This window comes from Falco punctatus (genome assembly GCF_963210335.1).
Source record: "Falco punctatus genome assembly, chromosome: 17".
NCBI lineage: Eukaryota > Metazoa > Chordata > Aves > Falconiformes > Falconidae > Falco > Falco punctatus.
The window spans coordinates 5,641,445-5,647,444 of NC_137597.1; positions in this window are offsets into that span (position 1 = coordinate 5,641,445).

The window sequence follows — 6,000 nt, forward strand, 5'->3', positions numbered from 1 at the left end:
CCGTCACAGCGACCCCTGCACACACAAGTCCCCAGGAAAGTGCTCATCCGTGGTCAGGTGGAAGGTGCCGCCTTGGCCTGCAGACCAGCAGCCCCAGTCCTGAGGCACCTACCGAAAAAAATCACTCCTCTTACCCGCTGGAGAGCGAGGCGCGTTCCATTGGATCAGGCATCGGGAGCAGGAGGTGAAGTGCCGAGAAGGCAGTGCTCCCGCGCTTCCCTCCCCCGTGAGCAAACAGCCCTTGCTGCTGCACCACTAGATTCCCACCCATTGGCAGAGAAGAAAACAAAACGCAAACAGCGCTGCACTGTCAACGATGGCACATGCCAAAACACGCAGCTTTCGGTTTCCTAGGCACATGCCGGTAAAAGGTTAGCTGCGCCAGCACCACCTCTGCTCGGTGCGTTTCATCCGTCGCCTTCGAACAAGCGTGAGTCCTGCTCGGTACGTGGGCACGAGCCAAAGCACCGCGCAGCCAGGTACGCTGCCGTTCGGGAAGCACCGCCGTCCCCCAACGCAGAAGGATCCTCAGACCCTGGGGAAGCCTGAGCAGCTCCAGCTGCCATTAATGCCATTGCTATAAAGGCAAATTCCAGATCATCACCAGGTCATCCCCTTCAGCTGGTCCCATTTCACAGAGCCAAATGACAATCAGAGGAAGTGTAAGGAGGTTTCTAAACTTGGGAGCAAGGCCGGGAATGCAGTGTGGCATTGGACAACACCCTTAAACCTTTATCAGCACTTATTGCAGGGGATCAGAAGGGAGACAAAAGCAGAGAAAGTAGGGGAGTTCAGGGAATCGAGATGTCTTTTGACTACAGGGAAGTAGTACAGGGGTTTCCCCCACAGCATGCTTTCTGTCACGGGGAGAGAGGAAGGTTTTAACCAAGTTGACCATTATTTATTTATTTTCAGAAGTTAACTACCGCATTATAAAGCAACATTAAGAGAATGGTTTCTGGTTTTCCCACCCTGCACTTAAAAAAACCAACCAAACAAACAAACAAAAAACAACAAAAAAAAAGTAAAAGCGAGATGAGACAGGGCAAGGAGAGGAAGAAAAGAAAATGGTAAGGAGAAAGGGCAGCAAAAGACTCCACGAAAGTCCAGAGTCAGTTTCTGCAGCTTTCAAAAATAATTACAGCCCCTCTGAAATGAAAGCATGTGCTGTTTTCCTTTTGTTTTGCCCCATGGAAAGCGTTGGTCATTATTTCCATAGAGCACTTCACCTTATCGGTGCTGCTTTTCCCTTAGGAATGGCCAGGCCAGGAAGCGCTGACCCAGGAACAAAGACCTGGAGCCCAGGAGGCCCCGTTCCCCTGGTGCTGAGCAGTTGCCTCCTCACCTCTACCTGATCTTCTGCACTGCAGATGACTCAAATAGAACCAACGCTCCACGGGTGAGCCAGACTTACTAACAAACACCACAAGCCTTTGCTCCAGCGTCTCCCTGCACCCATCCCCTCTTTTCTTCTGCTGTGCTCCATCCTAACCTCTCGCTGTTTAGAGCTTGGGCTCCATTCTCCCACACCAAATCAAAAAACAAAGAGGAACATAAAGGAAAGCCCCTGTGTGCTCTCAGACTCTTCCTGTAGAGTCACACATGGGAGGTTTGCCAACATCTGCATGTGTGTACCTCAAACAGAGCTAAATCCATTTCTCTGGGGAAGGACCAGCACCTGGGTTTGCACAACTCGCTTGGGGAGCACTCCTGACATCAGCTGCTTCCCCAGGAGCTCCTACAGCCTATGGGACTGGCACACACCATGCCGTTTCTTTGGGTATCTTTTCCTCATTTGGCACCGAGCATCACTTACTTGCAAAGTGGGAGAACAATATGGCTCTGAAAAGGAACATTTCACAAGATACACGATCGCGCAAACCCAGCGTTTCAGCACGTGTGCCAGACTCCAGTGGGGTCCCAACATGTTTTCCAAGGCAAACAGCAGAGCTCCATCTCCGAGCGCGCCACCACAACTCCAGACTATTCCCTGGCTTTGTTTCCACTTGCCACCAGCAAAATCTACCAGCACACCCAAAACTTTCCTATTTCCTTAGCACTCAGGTAAGAAACAATGCACAAGCTGAACCCAAAAAGACAGTGCAAGCTGCTGTGGAAGAGGGACAGCACACAAAAATCAACTCCACTCCACCCCAGCATCCAAAGGACCTAAAGGGCTTCAGCTGTATCAGCCAGGGTAACTCTGCTCAGAAACAATCAAAGCATCTTTTTTAGAGGGATAATAAATTTCTGACTTTGTGCAACTCTCACTTTGTTCTGCTTCCCCTGCTGTGGGTTTGCAATCCAGCATGGGCTTGTTCTTATCTTAGACAACATCACAAGGGAAAAAATACAGGACAGACAAAGGGATGGAATAAAAATCAAGCAGGCAACAAGGCAGGGTTTGGAAAAAGCTCATACGCAAAGGCCCTTTAAAAAAGGCAGCTCACATGTAAAGGCATTTTAAAGAGGCAGCAGACAAAGGAATTCAAACACAAATGCATTTCAGTTGGGATTTCTGGTGAAGGTTAATTAGACAGCAGCACCTAGAAATAGATTTTGCGAGTTCTGAGGCAAGGACAAAGTCATGAGGTGATATCCAACTGCCAGTTCTCGGAAAGCACAGGACAACCCCATCAGAAAAGCACAGGAGCTTCTAAAAGCACTGACTTATCAAAAAAGAGAAATCTTACTGCAAGGTTCTGACTTTACCATCACGTGGCCTTGGCCTGAGACAGTGGGGAAACACAAGCACCAGGAACGCCAGAAAATTGTGCAACAGCTAATCAGACCCCAACAAGGCCTTGCTCCAGAAGATGGAGGTGCTATTTTAATACAGCTCCCAACTCTGAGGCTGAGCTTTGCAAGAGTTCTGGGAATCCAGAAGTCGTGAAATAAGCAGAACAGCTACGAGAGGTTTTGTGCCTCATTAGTGAGAGGCTACACTCACAAGGGAAAAGCCTTTAGATCAAGGAAAGTTGTTTGTTTTTAAAGTTTCACAACCAAAACCCACTCGTTGGCCTCTCAAGAGAGATGCTCTCAGGAAGCTTAATGTTCAACACAGTGTCGGATCACTGAAGCTTCAGTTACCAATATTAGCACCTTAAACCACAGCTCCCAAGACATCCTTGGAGGTAGAAGGGGGGAAGGCAAGCCCCCCGCTCACTTGCAGCCTGGGGGAAGGATGGGTTGCTGGATACAAGCAGCAGGAGCAGCACAAGTCACGCAGCAGCACGGACACGCAGCTCTGGGCTCAGGGGCTGCCAACCGCCCCCATCCCCTACAGAAGCTCTACCAAAAAAGTGGGCATGAGTGCTGCTAGTTTGCCTACGAGGCCTAGATGGTGCTAGTCATCAACCTGACAAATTTACAGCAGAAGACCTGCTGTCACTTGGTTCAGAACAGCTTCCCACCCTGCTCGCAACCCACCACAAAGCCGGGGCTTCGCAACCCAGGGAAACGCAATGCTCCTCACAGGGATGCCACCCTCAGCATCCCTGGATGCGTGACACTCCCTTGTGCAGGAAGTCATCGCTTCACAGAGGTCCCAAAGATGCTGCAGGATGCCCGTGGAGTATTACAAGGCCCACAAATACCAGCTACCTTTGCTGAAGCTAAAAGGAGCACCCTGAAGACGGTGGAGAAGTAACTGGGTTCGCATCCTCGTGTTCCCTTTCATGCCCAAGCTGCCAACGGTCTTGTATTGCTCAGCCCCAATATAGCCTTTTTGCACTCTGGCTTTTCAGCTGTCTGGGTTTCCTTTGCAGAGAGCAGCTCTGCCTCTGCTTTGGTGTTTGCTGATGCTTTCAAAAAGCCATGGATTTGCGCTGGTTTCAAACCTTGGTTATTCCCGAGTCTTTAACAGGAAAGCCCCTGCCTTGAGGGCCAGGCAATCCGCACACTGCTCAGGGCAGGTAAGAGGAGAGAGGAAGTTCAGCATCCTACAGCAGGCACAGGGTGGCCAACCCAGTCCAAAGCCTCCATTTCCAGTCCCCCGGAGATGTTTGACTGGGACAAGTCCAAGGCTTGTCAGCAGAAAACCCTGCAGGGGAGTTCGCTGTCATAGCAAATGCTCCAGAGTTAAATACTTTGCTGAACAGGACACATGATGCCCAGCTCATACAAGAACTGTTAATATTCTAAGGAACAGATAATATTATATTTCAGGAAAAAGCAAAATTACCCAGTTACATGAGAACTTCACTATGCAGTGAGGAACTAGATACAGTGGGAGAAAAGCTGGTTTTGTTTTGGGTTTCTTTTTTTTTCAGAAGGGCTAGTCTCCACTGACTCAGATAGGCTTGGAGGTGGTTTCAGGTGCTTATGAAAGTTAAGCCCTGAAGCTGTGCACCAGAGGATCTCTGGTTATTACAGAGCGTTGCCAAACTAGTTTCCACCATGTTATCTATGCAGCCCTTCTCCTGCTAAAAGCACAATTCCCCTTGTGACGTTCCCACATCCTGAATAAAATTCCTGAAAACAACTCTCAAAAACCTCACTGGTTCTCCTCCTGGCCTGACCCGATGGCACCGTCACAGGTGGTAACAACAGGGCAGTCGGGACCCATCGTGACCAGTTAAATGGCATCTGGAGTTTCATTTCAGAGCCTGTTGTTTGCACAAACAACCCAAGGTCTGACATGGAAGGGGTGAGAAGCAGACTGCGGTGCTCGGCTCTCTTAACAAGGAGCTGCGAAACTGCAGTTGGGGAGAAATTGGTAATACACAGGGACAAGCCAACATTTCCAAAAGTGAACGCAGATCCGTGGATGTCAAATCGCACGTCTGATTTCCACCCCCTCCCACCACATACTTTGTAAGCCAAAAAAAGGCTTTATCTGGGTGGATTTTCCAGGGAAGGAGAAGCCCTTTCTGTACCACTGCCCAGTTCCTGGATCAAACAACAGAAAATGGCACAGCTGACCAGATACCATCACCCCCATCCTTTCCCACAGGGCTCCAGCCACAGAATTTATCCCATCAGCTGGAAACCTTCCCCCAGCAAGGCAGCTCAGCCCAAATGTCAGCAAACAGAGTGTCTTACCTGCACAGGCAGCGGAGGGCAGCTCCCAGGAAAGGTGCATCCCTGCAAACAACCTGTCCAAAGTCCATGCTAAGAGCACACATCCAGCCTGGGGGTAGGATCGCTGAGCCCCAACAGGCAAGCCAGGAACAAAAGCCAGTCACTCATTAGCCTTATTCCTAAACAGAGATGTTCTTCCCTGCTCCAGCCTCCCTGCCAGTGGACTTGTGCCTTCTTAGAAAGCTGATTATGAAGCGGTAAGTCATCCAGCATGGCCAGGCCAAGCCAGCCAGCTGTTTTAATTTAGCTGGTTTGTTCGTTAAGTCTCGCTGTGCCCTTAACCCCTCTGTTCCCAGGGCAGGGGCTCCGGGGAGCCCCAGACAGCAGGGAGAGGTGAGCAGAGCATGGGGTGGGAGCTACTGCATCAGCTGCAGCACAAGGCCATGACATACCCCACTTCTTTGCAAGGAAACATTGCATTTTGTGCTTAGCCGCGGCTCCAGAAGAGCTTGAACCATATCCCAGGACACGTGCAAACCAACAAGCAGCTCCTGTCCCTTTTTGCTTCCAACTTCAGGCCTGAGATGTGCTGCTGAGCCACCTGAGGGTTAACGCCGAGCCGCTGCAAACCTTCTCCACCTGTTTCCCATTACCAGCTCCACTTTTTGTTACTTAGGGCCAGGATCTGGCCCAGCTGGTGGCTAGCTGTCCAGGCAGCGGAGGAACACTCAACTGACCCCCTTTGTCTCTGCAAACACTTGCCTGTTTTCCAGCCTGTGTGGTCCCATGCCCGTAAAAGCTATTTACTGTTCTGAGAACACTCAAGGCTCCAGTTTGCTACCTGCCCCAAGCCAGCTTCTGCTGCTGAACCACTGGGTGAACCAGAAATCACACCAAGAATTGCATTTGCCCCAAATAAAACTGGGCTCTGGAAGGGACAATTGTTAATAAAAATCCAGCTCTCATTTTATGGGGGGG